Raw genomic sequence first — 20,516 nt, 5'->3', positions numbered from 1 at the left:
TGCATTAGAAATATGGATCTCTAGGGGCGCCTGGGTGGCGCAGTCAGTTAAGCATCTGACTTCAGCCAGGTCACGATCTTGCAGTCTGGGAGTTCGAGCCCCGCGTCAGGCTCTGGGCTGATGGCTCAGAGCCTGGAGCCTGTTTTGGATTCTGTGTCTCCCTCTCTCTCTGCCCCTCCCCCGTTCATGCTCTGTCTCTCTCTGTCCCAAAAATAAATAAACGTTGAAAAAAAAATTAGAAATATGGATCTCTATCCAACTAGGTACTTTGAAGTAAGGAGCTGTGGTTAAGTTGGTTCAGTGTCCAACTCTTGATTTCGGCTCAGGTCATGATCTCATGGTTTGTAAGTTCGAGCCCAGAGTCAGCTCTGCACTGACAGGATGGAGTCTGCTTGGGATTCTCTCTCTCCCTCTCTGAGAGCCCCCTCAAAATAAATAACTAAATTTAAAAATAAGTGGTTATAGTCCAGTGCCTCATTTCCTCATCTCTAACATGGACAAGAGAGAATCTCCTTTATATACTGTTAGTAACACTACAAGAATCAGGGACTTTCTGCAGGATTAAACAGCTATATGAACACAGGGCTGTGTGGCACTATTGTTATCAAAAGAGCTGGGGTTCTCTCCTACATGCTCTGATACTCGGTCTCCAGGGGCTGTGAGCACTAGAATGGCTCCCAATCCTCTTCTTGAGGCTTCTCTCTACCCACATAGCCATTATTTCTTTCCTAAGAACTATAAATGTTTAATAACAAGGTTCTTCATTTTTCCACATTTTTGAGAAATAGTTGACATAAATCGCTTTATAAATTTAATGCATAAAGATGCCTCAAAACATGAAGATTTGATGTACATATATTGTCCAATTGTCACAATAGGTTCAGCTAACATCCATATTCTCATACATATAAAATAAAAAGAAAATTAAGAAGAAAAAAAGAAATTTTTCCATGTGATAAGAACTCACAGTATTTACTCTCTTAACTTCCCTATATATCCTATAGCTCTGTTAACTATAGTCATCATATTGTACATTACATCTCTTGTACTTACTTATTTATTGTAAAAGTGGAAGTTTGTATCATTTGACCCTCCTCCCCACTCTCTACCTCTAGCAATCAGAGTCTGATCTATTTTTGTCTATGAGTTTGGTCCTTTCCTTTTTTAGATTCTACATACAAGTAAGATCATATAGTATTTGTCTTTGTCTGACTTACTTCACTTAGCATAATGCCTTTGGGGTCCATCCATATTGTCACAAAATCCTTTCTTTATGGCTAAATAGCATTCCAGTGTGCGTGTGTGTGTGTGCGTGTGTGTATCAATTTCTTTATCCATTCATCTACTGATGGACACCAAGGCTGTTTTCATGTCTTGGCTACTGTAAATAATGCTGCTATGAACTTGGGGGTACAGACATCTTTTAAAGTCAGTGTTTCAGCAAAGGAAACAACCAACAAAACAAAAAGGCAACCAACGGAATGGGAAAAGATATTTGCAAATGACATATCAGACAAAGGGCTAGTATCCAAAATCTATAAAGAGCTCATCAAACTCCACACCCGAAAAACAAAAAAACCCAGTGAAGAAATGGGCAGAAAACATGAATAGACACTTCTCTAAAGAAAACATCCGGATAGCCAACAGGTACATGAAAAGATGCTCAATGTAGTTCCTCATCAGGGAAATACAAATCAAAACCACACTCAGATATCACCTCACGCCAGTCAGAGTGGCCAAAATGAACAAATCAGGAGACTATAGATGCTGGAGAGGATGTGGAGAAACAGGAACCCTCTTGCACTGTTGGTGGGAATGCAAATTGGTGCAGCCGCTCTGGAAAAGTGTGGAGGTTCCTCAAAAAATTAAAAATAGTCCTACCCTATGACCCAGCAATAGCACTGGTAGGAATTTACCCAAGGGATACAGGGGTGCTGATGCATAGGGGCACTTGTACCCCAATGTTGATAGCAGCACTTTCAACAATAGCCCAGTAATGGAAAGAGCCTAAATGTCCATCAACTGACAAATGGATAAAAAAATTATGGTTTATATACACAATGGAATACTACATGGCAATGAGAAAGAATAAATGATGGCCCTTTGTAGCAACGTGGATGGAACTGGAGAGTGTGATGCTAAGTGAAATAAGCCATACAGAAAGACAGATACCATATGTTTTCACTCTTATGTGGATCCTGAGAAACTTAACAGAAACCCATGGGGGAGGGGAAGGAAAAAAAAAAGAGGTTAGAGTGGGAGAGAACCAAAGCATAAAAAACTCTTAAAAACTGAGAACAAACTGAGGGTTGATGGGGGGTGGGAGGGAGGGGAGGGTGGATGATGGGTATTGAGGAGGGCACCTGTTGGGATGAGCACTGGGTGTTGTATGGAAACCAATTTGACAATAAACTTGATATATTGAAAAAAAATAATAAAGTCAGTGTTTCATTTCCTCTGGATATAGTCCCAGAAGTGGAAATCCTAGAGAATATGGTAGTTCCGTTTTTAATTTTTTGAGGATCCTCCATACTGTTTTCCACAGTGGCTGTCCCAATTTATAAATCCACCAACAATGCACAAGGTTCCCTTTTCTCCATATCCACACCAGCATTTGTTATCTCCTGACTTTTTGGTGATGGCTGTTCTAACAGGTGTGAGGTAGTATACCATTATGATTTTAATTTCAATTTCCATAATGACTAGTGATGTTCAGCATCTTTTCATGCACCTATTGGCCTTTCATATATCTACTTTGGAGAAATGTCTGTTCAGGTCCTTTGCCTTTTTTTTTTCCTTTTCCTTTTCTTTACTTTTCTTTTAATTTTAAGTAGGCTCCATGTCCAATGTGGGGCTTGAACTCACAACCCTGAGATTAAGAGTCATATGTTCTACCAACTGAGCCAGCCAGACAACCTGCCCATTTTTTAATTGTTTTATTTTGCTGTTGAATTGTATGTACTCTTTCTATGTTTTGGATCTTAACCCGCTGTCAAATTATCCCATTGGTTAATTTTTTATTTTGTTGCTTGGACTTTAGGGGTTATATCCAAAAAATCATTATTACTAAGACCCATGTTAAGGAGCTTTATTCCTTCATTTTCTTCTAAAAACTTCATGGTTTCAGGTCTTACATTTAAGTCTTTAATCCATTTTGCATTAATTTTGTTAGTGGTATAAGATATTGTTCCAGTTTCATTCTTTTACATATGAATATCCAACTATTCCATCATTATTCATAAAGAAACTGTCTTTTCTCCATTGATTATTCTTATCTCTCTTGTCAAAATTAGTTGACCTTACATGCTTCAGTTTATTTCTGGGCTCTACATTCTGTTCCATTGGCCTATGTGTCTGTTTTTATGCCAGTGCCATACTGTTTGATGACTAAAGCTTTATAGTACAAGCTTGAAATCAGGGAGTATGATGGCTCCTTCCTTGTTCTTCTTTCTCAGGATTTCTTTGGGTATTCAGGGTCTTTTGTGGTTCCATATAAATTTTTGGAGTGTTTTTCCTACTTCTATAAAAACTGCCATTGGAATCTTAATAGGGATTGTATCTATACAATTGATTCTATAGATGGCTTTTCGTAGTGTTGACATTAAAACAATATAAACTCTTCAAATCCCTGAACAAAAGATATCATTCATTTATATGTGTCTTCTTTGCTTTCCTTCATCATTGTCTTATAGTTTTTAGAATAGAGATCTTTCACTTCCTTACTTCAATTCATTCCTAAGTATTTTGTTGTTTTTGATGCTACTGTAAATGGGATCAAGTTCTTTATTTCTCTTTCAGAAAATTCATTGTTAGTGTACAGAAAAACTACTGATTTTTGTATGTTAATTTTGTACCCTAAAACAATTCAATTCATTGAATAGATTTAACAGTTTTTGGTTGAGTCTTTAAGATTTTCCCTATATAAAATCATGCCATCTACAAATAGAGACAATTTTATTTCTTCCTTTCCAGTTTTGATACCTTTTATTTTTTGTTCTTGCCTGATTGCTGTAGCTAGGACTTCCAGTACTATGTTGAATAGGAGTGGTGAGAATGGGTACGTACCTATGCTTTCTTCCTGACTGTAGAGGAAAAGCTTGCAACCTTTCAACAATGAGTATGATGTTAGCTGTGGGCTTGTCATATATGCCTTTTTTATGTTGACATGTATTCTTTTAATACCTAATTTGAGTTTTTATCATGAATGGATGTTGAATTTTATCAAATGCTTTTTCTATATCTATTAGGATGATCATATGGTTCCTTTCATTCTATTAATGTGATATATCATATTGATTGATTTTTGTATGTTGAACCATCTTCGCATCTCCAGAATAAATCCTACTTAACCACAGTGAGTGATCTTTTTAACGTGCTGTATTCAGTTTCCTAGTATTTTATTGAGAAATTGCATCTATATTCATCAGGAATATTGGCCTGTAGTTTTCTCTTCTAGTAATGTCCTCTACTGACTTTACTGTCAGGATAATGCTGGCCTTGTAAAATGAGTTTGGGAATGTTCCTTTCTCCTTGATTTAAGACTGATGTTAATTCTTTAAATGTTTGGTAATTTTTATCAATGAAACCATCTGGTCCCGGGCTTTTCTTTATTGGGATATTTTTACTGACTCAATCTCCTTACCTGTGATCAATTTAATCATATTTTCTATTTGTTCCTGATTCAGTCTTGGTAGTTGTATATTTCTAAAAGAATTTCCATTTCTTCTAGGTTATCTAGTTTGTTGTCATATAGTTGTTCATAGTAGCCTCTTATGATCCTTTGAATATCTGTGATATCAGTTGTAATGTCTCCTTTTTCATTTATAATTTTGTTACTTTGGGCCCTTTCTCCTTTTTCTGTGGCTAACCTACCTAAGGGTTTGTCAGTTTTGTTTATCATTTCAAAGAATCAACCCTAGGGGCACCTGGGTGGTTCAATGGGTTAAGCATCAAATTGGGCTCAAGTCATGATCTCACAGCTCATGAGTTTGAGCCCCGTGCTGGGCTCTGTGCTGACATCTTGGAACCTTGAGCCTGCTTTAGATTCTTGTGTCTCCCTCTCTCTCTGCCCCTCCCATCCTCACACTCTGACTCTCTCTCTTTCTCTCTCAAAAATAAACATTAATTTTTTTTTTTTTAATTCAAAGAATCAACTCTTAGTTTGGTTAAACTGTTCTAACGTCTTTTTGTTCTCTAGTCCATTTATTTCTGCTCTACTTTGTATTATTTCCTTTCTTCTACTCAGTTTGTTCTTTCTCTAGTTCCTAAAGCATACAATTAAACTGTTTAATTTGGATCTTTTCTTGCTTCTTAATGTAGGTTATGAACATCCCTTTAATAACTGCTTTTGCTGGATCCCTTAAGTTCTGGTATCTTGTGTCTCCATTTTTATTTCAAGAAACATTTTTATTTCTACGCTAGCTTCTTCTCTGATCTATGGACTGTTCAGTAGACTATTGTTTAATTTCCATGCATGGGTGAATTTTCCAGTTTTTCTCTTGTTGATTTCTAGTTTCACGCCACTGTAGTCAGAAAAGATGCTTCGTATGATTTCAATTTTCTGGAATTTGCTAAAACTTATTTTGTGCCTAACATGATATCCTAGAAAATGTTCCATGTGCATTTGAGAAGAATGTATATTCTGTTGCTAGACAGAATGTTCTGAAAATGTCTATTAGGTCCATTTGGTCTATACTGTTGTTCAAATCCACTGTTTCTTATTAATTCACTGTCTGGATTATCTATCCACTGTTGAGAGCAGGGTATTAAAGTTCCAAACTATTATTGTATTACTGCTTATTTCTCTTTTTAGAGTTTCTGCTTTATATATTCAGGTGCTCTGGTGGTGAGTGCATAAATATTTACAACTATTATATCTTCTTGATGTATTGACTTCTATATCATTACATAATAACCTTCGTTGTCCCTTTTTTTCCCACCATTTTTAATGTCTATTTTGTCTGATATAAGTATAGCTACCCCTGCTTTTCTTTAGTTACCATTTGCTTGAAATGTTTGTTTTTTCCATCCCTTTACTCTAAGTCAATGTGTGTCTTTAAGGCTAAAGTGAGTATCTTGTAAGCTGAATACTGTTGGATCTTGATTTTTATATCCATTCAACCGTCTTTTAATTAGATAATTTAATCTGCTTATTTTTTTTAATTTTTTTAATGTTTGTTTATTTTTGAAAGAGGGAGGGACAGAGCATAAGCAGGGGAGGGGCAGAGAGAGAGGGAGACACAGATCTGAAGCAGGCTCCAGGCTCTGAGCTATCAGCACACAGCCTGACAGGGGGCTCGAACTCAAGAAGCATGAGATGACCTGAGCCGAAGGTGGATGCCTAACCAACTGAGCCATCCAGGCATCCCTAATTTGTTTATGTTTAAAGTAATTATTGATAGGTAAGCACTTACTATTGCCATTTGTTATTTTTTTTCTGGTTGTTTTGTAGACTCCTTGTTCCTTGTTTCTTATCCTATTGTCTTTTTTGTGTGTTTTGATGTCTTTGGGTATCAGTATGCACTGACTTCTTTATCATGTTCTTTTCTGTGATTACTACAGGATTCTCCCTTGTGCGAAATATCTTACATAAAATAGGCTTACATAAAATATCTTAAACTTATAACACCCTATTTTAAACTGGTAACAACTTCAATAGAATTCATGTACTTTATACTTTTACTTCTCCTCTTCCTCATGTTTCTAAAATTTACATGTTTTTACATTGTACATCTAATAACAGATTATTGTATTTATGATTATTTTTGCTTTTTTTTTACTTTTAAGCTAGAGTTGTAAGTAAATTTTGCATCACTACTGCCATATTTCAGAATCTAACTATGACTATATATTTACCATCACCAATGAGACTTACACTACTTTTTGAAATATTTTTGTGACGTTAGCTGGTGCTCTTTACTTCCACTCAAAGAATTAGCATTGGCATTTCTTGTAAGGCAAGTCTGTAGTAATAAACTCCCTCAGCTTCCATCATTTACGAAAGTCTTTATCCCTCCATTTCTGAAGGACAGCTTTGCCAGAAATTGAATTCTTGGTTGCAATTATTTTCTTTCAATATTTTGAGTATGTCATCCCATTTTCTCCTGGCCTGAAAAGTTTCTGTTGAGAAATCTGCCAATTTCTTATGGGGATTCTCTCATATATAACTTCTCTCTTTTGTCTTCCTGGTCTTAAAACTCTTTGTCTTTGACTTTTCATGACTGAATTATAATGTGTTTGGTGTAGCCTTATTCAGGTTCAATCTATTTGGCATCCTTTGGGCCTCAAGGATATGGATTTCCATGCCCATATGCTTCACATATAATTTCTGTCCCTTTTCTTCCTCTTCTCTTTCAGCAATTCCCATAACACAAATATTGTTTCTTTTTATTGTGGCCCATAATTCTTATAGGCTTTCTTCACTTTTTTTTAAGTTTGTTTACTTATTCTGAGAGAGAGAGAGAGAGAGAGAGAGAGAGAGAGAGAGAGAGAGAGAACAAGCAGGGAAGAAACAAAGAGAGAGGGGGAAAGAGAGAGAATCCTGATCAGGCTCTGTGCTGTCAGCATGGAGCCCAGTGTGGGGCTTGAACCCACAAACTGTGAGATCACAACCTGAGCCAAAGTCAAGAGCTAGACCCTTAACTGACTGAGCCACCCAGATGCCCCTCTTCACTCTTTTTGTTGTTGTTTTCTCTGTTTGTTTCTCTGAGTGTATGGAGTCCTCCAACGGTTATTTCTCATGTCTTATCCTCCAAGTCACCAATTCTTTTTCTGCAGAGTTGACTCTACCTTTGAAACTCTATTGAATTCTTCAGTTCATTTATTGTATTTTTCAACTCTGGGATTTCCTTTTTAGTGTTTGTTTGCTGGATGGTTGCTATTTCCTTGTCAAACTTCCTGTTTTGTTCATGCATTGTTTTCCTGATTTCTTTTAATTATCTGTGTTCTTATAGTTCCTTAAACGTCCTTTAGGGGATTATTTTGAATTCTTTGTCTGATCTCCATTTCTTAAAGGTTATTGGAGTTTCATTCCCTTCTTTTGGTGCTGTCACATTTACCTAATTTTTTGTGATCATTGATTCCTTGCATTGATACATGCACATTTGAGTAATTGGCCTCCTCTTTCAGTCTTTGTAGGTTTGCTTTGGCAGAGACAACTTTCTACCAGTCAACTCAGTTTGGGTTTCTCAGTGTGTCTGTTGGTAATATCTTTGGGACATGCCACTATGGTCTATTTTGGGGTGAGACAACGGTTTGAACTCTGAGGTTGGGGATGGCGGAGTGCACATCTGGCTGAGAACAGCTGGTTGGATGCTGGCTTGGTTCCATACCCAAGTGAGGCTGCAGGATGGGCTCTACAGTAGGATGGATTCTCTGGTCAGGCTTACTAGATGGTCAGAACTGGGTACTATAGTTAGTAATAGTTAGGTCTGTGCATTAGCTTCTCTGCCCTGGCAGGCAACATGATGGGACCCAAAGCCTGTTTGGGAGCCCAAATCAGGCCAGGGAGTGCACTTAATTAGGGAATTAAGTACAGATGAGGCCACTGATTTTGCTTTCCAGATGAGGGAAGCCATAAGTTTTGCTCTCTGTTCAAGTGCCACTGTACATCAGGCGATGAATGAGCAGCTTCCCAGGTGCTCTGGTTAGGTTCTCTGGTCAGAGAGGCTGTGTTCAGCAATGAGTGGAGCTATGAATTAGAATCCCTGCCCTTGTGCAGTTGGGAGAAGCCACTCTAAAGCCACTAAAGGTCAAGCCAATCCATACCCCAAGTTCCTGGGCTGAACAGGGTCACTGGGTTGCTTTGCAAGTTATCAATTCTGCCTGCCCTTCTCTGGGCTCAAAAACTGCCAGACTCCACAGCTGCAAGAAGTTGTCACCAGTCCTTCTTGTCAGATGGGGCTGGAAGGCACTCTCTACAGGGAGTGGGGCTGTGATTCAGTTCCTTGTCTGGGTGTGGACACACCAAGATATAGGGCTTGTAAAACTCATCTTATTAAGGATCAGAATCAGGCAGATCTGCACCCCACCAAGTTCCCTGGTCAGAGTGAGCCCCCAATTTGGTTCTGCAAATGAGCAAAGCCACTGGTTGGAATTCCTACTTGAGTACTTCAGGCATGAACTCAGTTTGCCAAGATCCAAGTGCTGGTTGTTATAAGCCTCTCCCCACCTCTCTGTCACAGTCAGACGCCCAGTGGTGGTTCCTAGAGATTCCCCTGCAATCCCCATGGTGCAAGATCAGAGTAGTGGCTCCCACAAAGCAAACCCAATACTGGGGAACAGGGATTGGTTGTCCCCCTGGGTTCTCTTTTCTTACTGGAGGAGCTGGAGATGCAGGGGACATCTCTTTGCAAGGTGCTGCACTGGTCTGGGGAGGAAGAGATCAATGTGAAGCTGCTTCTCTTACCCTTCTAATGCACTCTGTCTGGGTCTCTGTAGTGCAGAGGATGCTGCAGCCTGACCCCGTGCCCTAGGATTCTCTCCATGACATCTTGTTCCTGAACAGGAACTTGTTCCTAAGTTGTTCTTGTTAGTTGTTCGTAAGATGGGGAATGAAGTCAGGAACAATGTAGTTCACCATTTTGGTGACATCACTCTCTGGCCATTATTTTTCAATTGCTCAATTAAGAAAACTGATAGCTAATATGTTAAGTAAAAGGGTATGTACTGTATTTTCAAATTTGATAAGGAAAGAATTCTGTAACATCTCAGTCTCCAATTCAAAATGGTAACAGTGGTGATATGAGGGTCAGGTGGTTATGTGTATAATTAAAATCTGCTTCATCTACTCTGAATTTTCAATAATTGCATTACTTTTGAATTAAGAGAAAGAAAAAAAAAACACACAGGGTAAAGACTCTTGACATTCCAAAAGAAAAGGCTGAAATCCTGCCCAGCAACCTCCCAGAGGCAAGAACAGAGAGGAGGGTGGGCCACAGTGCAAGTGGAAGCCCTCATCCCTCCTCCAAGGCCTAACCCTCATCTCTGCTCTCCATCCCCTCTCTCAGAAAACCAGAAAGGTCCTGAGAAATCACCTGCCACAGTTCCCAAAGTGTTGCTCTCTTCCATCAGTTCAGGTCACTGGAAACTGATTTAACTGAGAAGAGTTGAGGACATCCCAGGCCCATCATTGTGCCCTTAAAATACCTCTGATTTCGGAGCACAGTAGGAAATGCTGGCCTGTGCACAAAGCATGCATCTAATCCATTGCCAGGTACACAATGGATACCATAAATGCCAGTACCCTTCCTCCTTACCGCCTCCCCACCACTTATAGGTCCCTTTTAAATGTTTACTTATTTATTTTGAGAGAGAAAGTGAGGGCAAGCAGGGGACGGACACAGAGAGAGGGAGAGAGAATCCCAAGCAGTCTCTGCTATCAGCACAGAGCCTGATGAGGGGCTCGATCCCATGAACCATGAGACCATGACTTGAGCTGATATCAAGAGTTGAACACTCAACTGAATGAACCACCCAGGTGCCCCTACATGTCCCTTTTAAATAAAAGTGTCCTCTCAAGTGCATAAATGTTTGCCATATGTAGTATAGTCTAAAATCTTTTATACACACAGATATGCATGGACATAAACTAGATTTGCTTAATAAATACTGTAGCATCTCCACTCTGTGTTTTAAAACTATGCATGCTAATTTTCTAGAAGGCAGAAAATAAGTGTCACACAAATTAAGTTTCCTCACAGACAAAAGCAGCTGTTTCACCTCACTTACCATCCCCATGGTCATGTTCAACAGCCCTGGCTTTAGTACTACCACTGGAGGTATGTTTAAAATTTGAGGGAAAATACACTGCTGGACATCTGGATTCATTAAAAAGTAACCTAATCCCCTCTCTCCCTAAGGATAATATTGATAAACCCATACGATATAGTCCCACACTTATGCTAAACATACACACTTAGCATATTTAACAATTATTATTCTGTTTATTATTAATCTAAAAATATGTTTAACCAACAGGCTCTGCTTTCATTACCGGCCATCGATATCTATTCATAAATACACTTGTTTGGGTTTCACATCCCTGGTTAAATTCTGCCTTGTAATAAACAAAAGGGATTAAAAGTTGGACCAAACTTTTGTATGATAGCATCCACATAAACTATTACTTACATAAATTAACATTTTGCTTCAGGGAATAAGCCGTAAACATAAAAGCAAACCATGCTTCTGGTTTGTTGTTGTTGTTGTTCTTAGTGTTTATTTTTGAGGGAGAGAGAGACAGAGTGCAAGTGAGGGAGGGACAGAGAGAGAGGGAGACACAGAATCCTAAGCAGGCTCTAGGCTCCGAGCTGTCAGTACAGAGCCTGACACGGAGCTCGAACTAACAAACCACAAGATCATGACCTGAGCCCAAACCATGCTAGTGTTTAACTGTCCTTCCTTTCTCTTGAAAAAAATAACTGCAAATTTTCAATTGTATTCTCTCTGCTAGGCTGATTCTTTTGTTTTGTTTTTTTAAATTTTTTAATGTTTATTTATTTTTGAGAGACAGAGAGAGCATGAGCAGGGGAGGGGCAGAGAGAGGGAGTCACAGAATCCAAAGCAGGCGGCAGGCTCTGAGCTGTCAGCACAGAGCCCTACATGAGGCTCAAACCCACAAACTGAGAGATCACGGCCTGAAACGAAGTCAGATGCTTAACCGACTGAGTCACCCAGAAGCCCCTCTGCTAGGCCTGAATCTTAGAGTGCAAATAGACTTTGCCATGGAGCACGGAGGGAAAGTTTAACAGGAGAGACGGCAGAGCATGCAAAGGTCCATGGAGAGGAAGAGAGCAATGTGGTAGAGAATTCATGTCTTCTTCATGGCAGGAGCACTCATGGTAAGAGAAGTGCTACACAATCTCTAAAATGCATTTCAGCTCTGAATTCCTGTGATTTCGGAGACCCGAATACACTGGGGTTTTCTCTGTGGCTCAGACCAGGAACGCAGAAATAATTTTTGGCCATCAGAGTAGAATATGCATTTAGACCAGATTTCTTTGTCCAGACAGAGGTAGTCTGCACACGCTATATCCCTGTCCAGGAAAGACAGAGACTCTGCGTTCCTTTTTCCATCTGGGTTTCCAACTAGCTAATGTTCCTCCCCTCCCCAGCCTGAAGCACACAGGTAGGCCCCAAGACTGAGGGTACAGATTGGATGCCATTCTAACTTAACTTGAGGACACACTATTCTCTCCTTGCCATCTCTCTACTCTTCTGGCTGGGTCTGATTTCCCAAGTGCAAGCATCAGGCTTCCCTAAAAACACAGAAGCACACGCCTGAGAAGAAAGGAAAGCTCCCCTCAGTGAACACCTGAAAAGTCAATCCCTCCAACAGAGCAGAGTGGTTTGGATGCCTCCTGACTTTGCTACCTACTAACCTTTGAACTTGACGAGTTACTTAAACCTTTGAATTTCAGGGTCTTCATGTACAAAATGGAGAGAATATTCACCTACCTCACAGGTGTGTGGTGTGAGAGAGAGAGAGGCAGAAACAGAGACAGAAAGACAGACACAGACAGAGATAATAAAAAGCATTTAGCAAAGCATAACCCAGAGTAAATTCTCAGTAGATGTTAGATATTTTTTCTCGGGTCCCTTAAAAAGACAGCTGAGGGGGTTCAGCTTCTCATATATCTTTGCAAGTCCAAGCCTTTCAAATGAGCATTTATAACGTCACTACAGTAATTATGTGAAAATTCTCTGATAAGTTGCACAAGAGAAATCACATTGGTGTTCCAAGGTGGCTGGTGTACAGCTAAAGAAAGCCATATAAACTAAATCCATTCCTTGTGCTGGTAAGCTTAGAGTATCCCCCATTAAATACTAACGCCACAGAAAACAGAACCTTTGGGCCATGAAAAGGCAGATTTTGCTGGAAAGTATTGGTTCATTTATTCAATATAGTGATGGCTTATTATGGGTCAAGCACCATTAAGGAGCTAGTGATACAGGATCAGACAAACAACAGATGATAATCTTTGTCCTCAAGGGGTTTCCATTCTAGTAGAGGGAGAATGAAAAGGAAGATAATAACCAAAAATATATGCTAATAAGGAGCATGGAAAGAGGGCAGTAAAAAGCAATAGGCAGCACTGTGGGCAGGTGACAATTTTCAACAGGCCATTCAGATAAGTTGTCATGGAGAAAACCACATGGAATCAATATATGAAGGAGGTAAGGGAGTGAGCATGTACACATGTGAGGGAAGAGCACATCAGGCTGATCTAGCAAACGGCCCTCCAGTGGGAACAGGCTGGTGCACTCAAGGAATGAGAAGAAGGGCAGTGTGGCGAGAGTCAATGAGCTACAGAACGGCAAAGGTAAAATCTGCGAAAAACAAGGGACCAGATTCTGCAGAGGCCTTGTGAAGTTAGATAGGAAGCCATTAGTGTTTGGAGCAGAGGGAAGATACAATCAAACCAGTGTTTAGCAATATTACTGAGTGAAGTGTTAAAAACAGACCACAGCAAAGAAGTGATGAAGCAAGAAAACCAGTTAATTATATTTGCAATATATATAACATCGTATACAGTTAACTATTATATGATTAGAAATTTACGATGTATTATAGTATGTCTATATCATGGAGACGCTGAGTTGGAAGAAAGCTAGCACTTCCATTGTTGAGATGAGACAAAGAAGGTGGCAGAAAAAGTCAAGCATTTGGGGTAAAGACCTGGAGACCCATACTGGTATGTGAAGATTCAGATGCTCTTTAGGGATCCCATTTGAATGTTGAATAAACTACTGAGTACAGGAGTCTAGAGCATGAGAGAGTCAGGCTGGAGCTCTACATTTAGGACACACAGATGAGATTAAAAGCCATGAGACTGGGGTTCCTGGGTTAAGCATCCAACTCCTGGTTTTGACTCGGGTCATGATCTCACATTTTTGTGGGTTCGAGTCCCACATCGGGCTCTGTACTGGCAGCTCGGAGTCAGCTTGGGATTCTCTCTCCCTCTCCCTCACTCTCTGCCCCTCCCCCACTTGTGCTGTCTCTGCCCCTCAAAATAAATAAATAAACTTAAAAAATAATAATCGTCTTTAAAAAAAAAAACACATGAGACTGGAAGAGATCACTATGTGAGTGTGTCTTGTTTTAGAAGAGAAGGGGTTAGAGGACTGATCCCAGGGCACTCCAATGGTCAGTGATAAGGGGACCAGGAGACACCAGCCAAGTAGGCCAAGAAGGTCCCTGCAGAATGTCAAAAAGGAAACCAGTATGTCTTTCGATGAAGAATGTGTCTTGTGGAAGAGGGAAGGAATGGTCAGTTGTGCCAAATGCTACTGACGACTCAAATGAAGAGGGCTGCGTTCTGACCATTGGATACGGCAATGAGGGTCACTGATGACACAGCCAAGGACAGTTCCAGTGGAGTGATGAGGCCACAAATCTGATTGGCTGGGAGCTAGGAGAAACTGGATGGAAAGGAAGTGAAAGAATTAAGGATAAGCAATTCTTTCAAGCAGTTTTGCTGAAAAGGGGTGTATAAAATGGTACAATGTCTGCAGGGAGACGTAAAATCAAATGAAGGATGTTTTTTAATTATGAGAGGCATTACAACACATGTGCATGCCATTAGGAAGTAAGAGAAAGCAGAGAAGAATGCAGGAGGGAGACAGTGCAATAGAAGTTCCTACTAAGATTTAAGAGAGTCAGAAATGGGCCCCCAAACCTGAGCCTGGAGCCAAACACAGGTAAGAGGCAAGGAAAACTGACTGCCCCCACCTGGACAAACCTAGGAGTCAGACCTGCAAGATTAACCCTTCAAACAGTGGAAGTTTCCAGACTGCCATCCAACATATGTGACTAAAACGGCCATAGAGATCATTTAGAGAACACAGGCTCTCGGATGGATGCCAGAAGGGTTATCGATGATCGTTTCCACAACCCTGCACCTCTGTGTCGGGGCCTGACCTTGCCCTCTGACTCCTGAGCCCTGAGAGCACAGCTGAAGCTAACTGCAGATAATTGTTCAGGCTTCAGCAGTTCTGAGGTGGAGTTGTCAGTACATTCACAAGAACAGAAAAGAAGGCAGTAACCTAGGACACCAACTACCCCTCACCAAAGAGCTAGCCCGGTGTGGTCCAGCAAACCTAGAAAATAAAACATGCAAATATTTGACGGATGAGACTCATCCCCTTAGGAACACTGTTTGAGAATTCTTGGGCACATGATGGCATTGCCAATGCTGTAAGTTTGTTTTAGTTTAAACAAGGTTCTCATCTTCCTGCAACTCTACATCTGAGGGGTAGAAAAGGAAAGGCAAACGGGATAGGCAAACACGTGCAGGTCTATAATACAGATAAACAGATTGATAAGGATGAGCATGTTAAAACACACAACGCGTGAATTCATTCACTTCTTTATGTGCTGCCTTGTTCTGGGGAAGACTTTAGATGAGGAAATGCATAAATAAGCCAACAGCAGAGCTAAAGGACAGAAGACTTGGGTACTGATTAGCCGTAGGCTCCAGGGATGCTCTGACACACTCCGAGCCACAGTCTCCTCATCTCCAAAACAGGGGACCGAACCAGAGGATCTCAGGGCTTCCTCTGCCTCGACACTTGTTTGACTTCACAATTCATCTTATCTCCCCAAAGTCCTTTCTCAGACCAGCAGCGCCTTCAGTCTTACAATGCGTGCCTCCATGAACATGTCTGTATCATAGACAGCTCCTTTGCTCTGCAACTTTTCTGTGCCTGCCAGATGGCTCCAAAGTCAGTTCACTTTAACAACTGTCCCCAAATTCCACTGCCCCCTGGCGCATGTGGGACTTCGGAGCCAACAGACTCTTTCCAAGTCAGCACCACAACATTGACGAAGATAAGGAGGTAAGTCCATGGTCGCAAAAACAAGCAGCTTACAGAATTCAACTCAACAAGGCCACTCGTGGAGAGCAGGGCTTGCTTCTTAAATAAATATCATGGCTGTTAGTTAGTTGAAGATTAAAAGAAAGAATGCATGTGGATCACTCAGAGAGGAGTGCAAGTATTGGAAGGGTGAGGAGGGATCTCGCCCAATTGCAAAAAAAAAAAAATGTGTAAGATTTGGAAGGTTTGGGATTTGCTTATTATTTCTGCACACAATTCTACTTCTTGATAGAGGCATTTCTGATTCAAACAGCAAGACAGGAAACCCAGGTCCAAAACAAGAGCTAAATATGACTTATAGTACACCATATTATACTGTACACAGAGTAGGAAGAGAACAGTTAGAAAGGACCCTTAGTGTTTCTGAACAAGTTGCTTAGCTGCACCATACATTTACTACCTTCGATATCACAGCAGGTTTTCACTCTAAACCACCTAAGTATGTAGATTTTTAAACACCACTTAAATGATCTTCTCCCACAAGAATTAAATTACCATTTATAGCCTATTCCTCTATTAAAAATTAATGAATTTACTAGCTCCTAGGACGGAGGCCCTCATTTGTTTTATAATGACAAAAGCTTTGATCTGCAATTCTCCAAGGCTGTGATTGTTTTTATTCTTCAGTTCTTCTCATTAAAAATAAATACCTCCATTCTCTAAGATACACCTGCAAAGCACTTAAAACACCCATTTGAACAATAGGAAACCTATTTTCATCTCCCCTCAAAAGAATCTACTGTTTAAAGTGCTTCTGCAGTGGGAAAAGCACTTTTCTTCACTACCTAGGCACCATTCTGGGTGGTGAAGGGCCAAAATTGAAGGTTTGCAACTAATCAGTATTTACTGAGCAAGCTCAAAGGGCAACTTCTTAACGCTGAAGATCTGAGCTGTAATCAGAATTCTTCACATATTGTCTCTCGCTCAAGAGGGAGTAACAAGGCAACAGGAAGTCACAGTCTGATGCATTGAGTACTTGAGGCGACATCCCTCGTGCAGCCCAAACCACGAAGCAGCTTCTTCTCTCTAACAGATGCCACAAGCCTTACTAGCAAATGGCAAACGAGCTCTTAGAGCAGAACCAAAAAGTGACTGATTTTTTTCTTCTATGCTATGACGATACTAAAACGCTCATCACCGTGTCCTAAGTGTTTTATGTATTATTAAGACAAGGGCATAGGGAGGCTTTTCTAAATGAACTAGTTTTCAGAGACTATCGCTAATTCAAGTGTGGTCATTCAGGAAAACGGCTACCCCCAAACACATTCTATATTTGAATAACATGACCCATTCCACTCCAGTAACTATTTGCTGATTACTCAAAGGACTCCATGAGCAAATAGAGTAATAAGTTCCCTCCGTGTGTATAAGGGAAGGCTTCTCAAAGCTATTTCCAGGATCTGGGCACTCACATCCATTACTCACTGCTAGATTATCCAGGCTTCTGCGACATGAGATTTAGAATAATCAAAAACCCTGGACTGATCCTGTCACTGGCAGTGATTGCCTGCCTAGGAGTCAATAAAACAGACTTGAACTCTGAATTTTTCCAATCCACAGGCACCACATACTGAACCTCTACAATAAATCAGCTGCTAGAATGACAAAGCATCACCAGCGATGTGTATCCCCACTGCCAAAACTGGGGAGAGTTTCCCATTAGGAACCGTCTCTGATCTAAAGCCCCGAGCCAACAGCAAAGGGAAGCAGTCAGTCTCCAGGGAGAAGAGGGGAGTCACGCTGTTGTTAAGCAGCAATTTTTGCCAACACTCTCATCTCGGGGAAGAGCATTAGCAGTGGCACTCAAGAGTGCTGCCAAGCTGTTTACCCACTGCCTGCCACCCTGCCCACTATCTTCTGAGAAGGGGCAGGGAGAAGCAAGGTGGAACATTCTAGAAAACAAAACACAGAAGCACCCAAATAAGTGACGCTGCCATTTCCATCCTCAATTGCCTCAATTAAACACACATACAAAAATATATAACTGGTTAAAAAGATTTTTTTCTTAATTTTGGCACTGAATTACAACTATGCAAATGCCTCCTCTAGGAGACAAAACACTGACACGCACAACGGAACCAGATAGGAGTCTTCTGCCAAGATGACTGATTTCCTCTAAGTATAGAGGAAATAATTTCAAATTTGGCTAAGATAGATAATTTCATAAAAACAGAGGAGACCTAACTGCCGGTCCCCAGATGTCACACAGATGATCAGCCACTTGACTAGATACCTCAAGTGAGCTGCAGTGCAGTGGCAAGAAAAGGGCGAAGCCTCTGAACAGAACATGGCCAGCCCTTCTCAATCTGTAAGGTGTACTATTTCTACCCAGTCTCCTAGCCCCTTCACATCCCACCACACATAAAAGCTCAGGCAGCATAGTCAATTTACTTCCACTCTAGGAAGCCTAACCATTTGGCAAAATAATAATAATGATAATAATAACAATAACAATAACAATAATACCACCTTGTTAATAGATAGCAGCTTCTCCTTCCTAAAAGCTGGGCATGCATACAAGTGTGTGCCTAATTGGAAAGACAAACAGACTGCATGTGTTTTCAGAAGTTGTAATCTCAGCTGTGCACATGCAATTCCCAGCAGAGCCCACAGAGCTGACTTGAATACTCTGCACTCTCCCATTCCTACTCCATTAAAAATGGAAGACATCAGTCTCTGACTCCACCAGACAACCTCAACTTTCCTGGACACTCCTTAATTCATGTCCCAGAGATAACTACTAATTTGATGAGAGTCCGCTACCCCCCTATTTCTGCTCCCTCCCATTCCCATTGCATAAAGAAACCAGGAAGATAATACCTGTAATGTTATTTTCCTAACAGAAAATTCTATCACCCATGAGCCATGTGCATTTAACTCGAGTCTAGACAAATCTCCTGTTTCTGATGTCCCCGAGGTGAGTAAAACTATCTTTGGCTCTACTTCAGCAGTTCAATTCCACTCAGGGGATATTTGTAGAGGCTCTTCCATGTGCCAACAATGCACTCCAAGCGGGGAAACGAAAAAGCATCAGCCAGTGGCAGCCGTCTGCCACCAACACTTACCTGCAGTCATTCCTGGGACAACAGCTGAGGTACTATGCTGGGGGCATGTGCAAAGAGCTAATAAGGGGTAGAGCAGTGACGTCCTCCTAGCACTCATCCTCTGCAAAGTTCAGCTAAAAAACATCCAATACAGGTTTGTCCAAACATAGCATGCCTGAAGACTGACAACTGAAAACAACACACACAACCCCAGGGTAAGATGGGCCCATTCCAAGAGCCCTGGCTACCTTTCCATCTTAGCCATCCCCAGCCCTAAGCTCCGTCAAATTTTTTCAGGCCTGAATCCTCATAACATGATATTCTCATTCTTCCCCTTACCTTTCTTTCCCTTAAAACCCAAGAGATAGAATCTTTAGAAGTGGCACAAAGTCCTGTGAGCAGTAACATTATTGGCTATTCATTGCCTCCTCTGCAAAACCCATATTGGACCCCAACCACCTTCTCCAGCATTATTTCCTATGTTTTTTTTTCTTTTGATGTTCATAGCAGCTTTATTTGTAACAGTCAAAACTATAAACAACCAAATAATGTCCACTGTCATGTGAGTGGATAAACAAATTATAGTTTGCAATGAAATCTATCTAGAAATAGAAACAAATGAGATATTCCTATTCCAACATTATTTCCAAGTCCCCGCTTTTGTGAACCCCACAGTCCATCTGAAAGGAATCACTTCTGGAATCACAGAGGCCTTAACCTCCGTCTCCATATCGTTGATACACTGCACCCCATTGCTGTGAAGACTTCCCCTTTTCTATATATCTATCCCTGAAAGCCAAAATGCCACCTCCTTCCCATCCTCCCAGGGTTATTCTGCACCTAAACTTCCTATTTATTTATTTATCTACCACACAGTTATTAAAAACCTATCCTGTACTGTGTCTGATACTAGGGAGGTAGAGATAAACAGATAGACTTTGCTCCAAGCCCTCAGGACACTCACAGAGACATGGAAGTAGAGTAATGCAATACAATAGGGTGAGGGATTTATTAAAGTCCCAAAAACCCTTTTGTGTTCCAAGACACAAAAGAAAGAATATCATCTGCTTCGATGGGTCAGCAACGGCTTCAAGGAAGAGGTCTTAGCACCCCTTCTGGTCTTTAAGCTACTTTAAGGCAAGGTCAGTATCTAGTTCCTGCCCCTCAAGGAGGACTAGCCCAAAAAGCAGTCCGTGAAATAAAGGAATGAAGGCATGGATGATGAGTGACATATCAAACTCACCCTGCGGCTCTCACTTTATGCAAGCCCATTTCAACAAAAACTTCCAGAAAGCACCAGGATTCCGATCTCAGTAAGAAGGGATAGGAGAAGTATGTCACTTAGCTGTTCCTGAATTGAAGGTGAGACCAGAAGCTTATTCAAGTGAATAGGCCATCATTAAGTGTAAAAGCCGCAAAAGAAACTGTATTCAACTCTTTGGGGCATTCACTGACTGCTGGCTAAAAACTCTCTGAAACCAACCCGTGAAAACTAATGATTGGAGAATCTAGGAGGTGTTCACAGAGCCAGTGTCCTGATAGAAACAGGCTTCCCTGACTGTCACAGCACCGAGGATGCTTTAGAGAATGATTTAA

The 20,516-nt window shown here is 40.7% G+C and overlaps 1 protein-coding gene across 5 annotated transcripts in view; it reads right to left on the bottom strand.

Moving 5' to 3' along the window:
• The window catches only part of FAT3 (FAT atypical cadherin 3), a 667,592-nt gene that overhangs the window by 581,942 nt on the left and 65,134 nt on the right, over positions 1 to 20,516 (bottom strand). The window lies entirely within an intron of this gene.

The sequence above is a fragment of the Acinonyx jubatus genome, chromosome D1 (genome assembly GCF_027475565.1).
Source record: "Acinonyx jubatus isolate Ajub_Pintada_27869175 chromosome D1, VMU_Ajub_asm_v1.0, whole genome shotgun sequence".
Classification (NCBI taxonomy): Eukaryota; Metazoa; Chordata; class Mammalia; order Carnivora; family Felidae; genus Acinonyx; species Acinonyx jubatus.
This window is presented reverse-complemented; position numbering and strand designations above follow the sequence as displayed.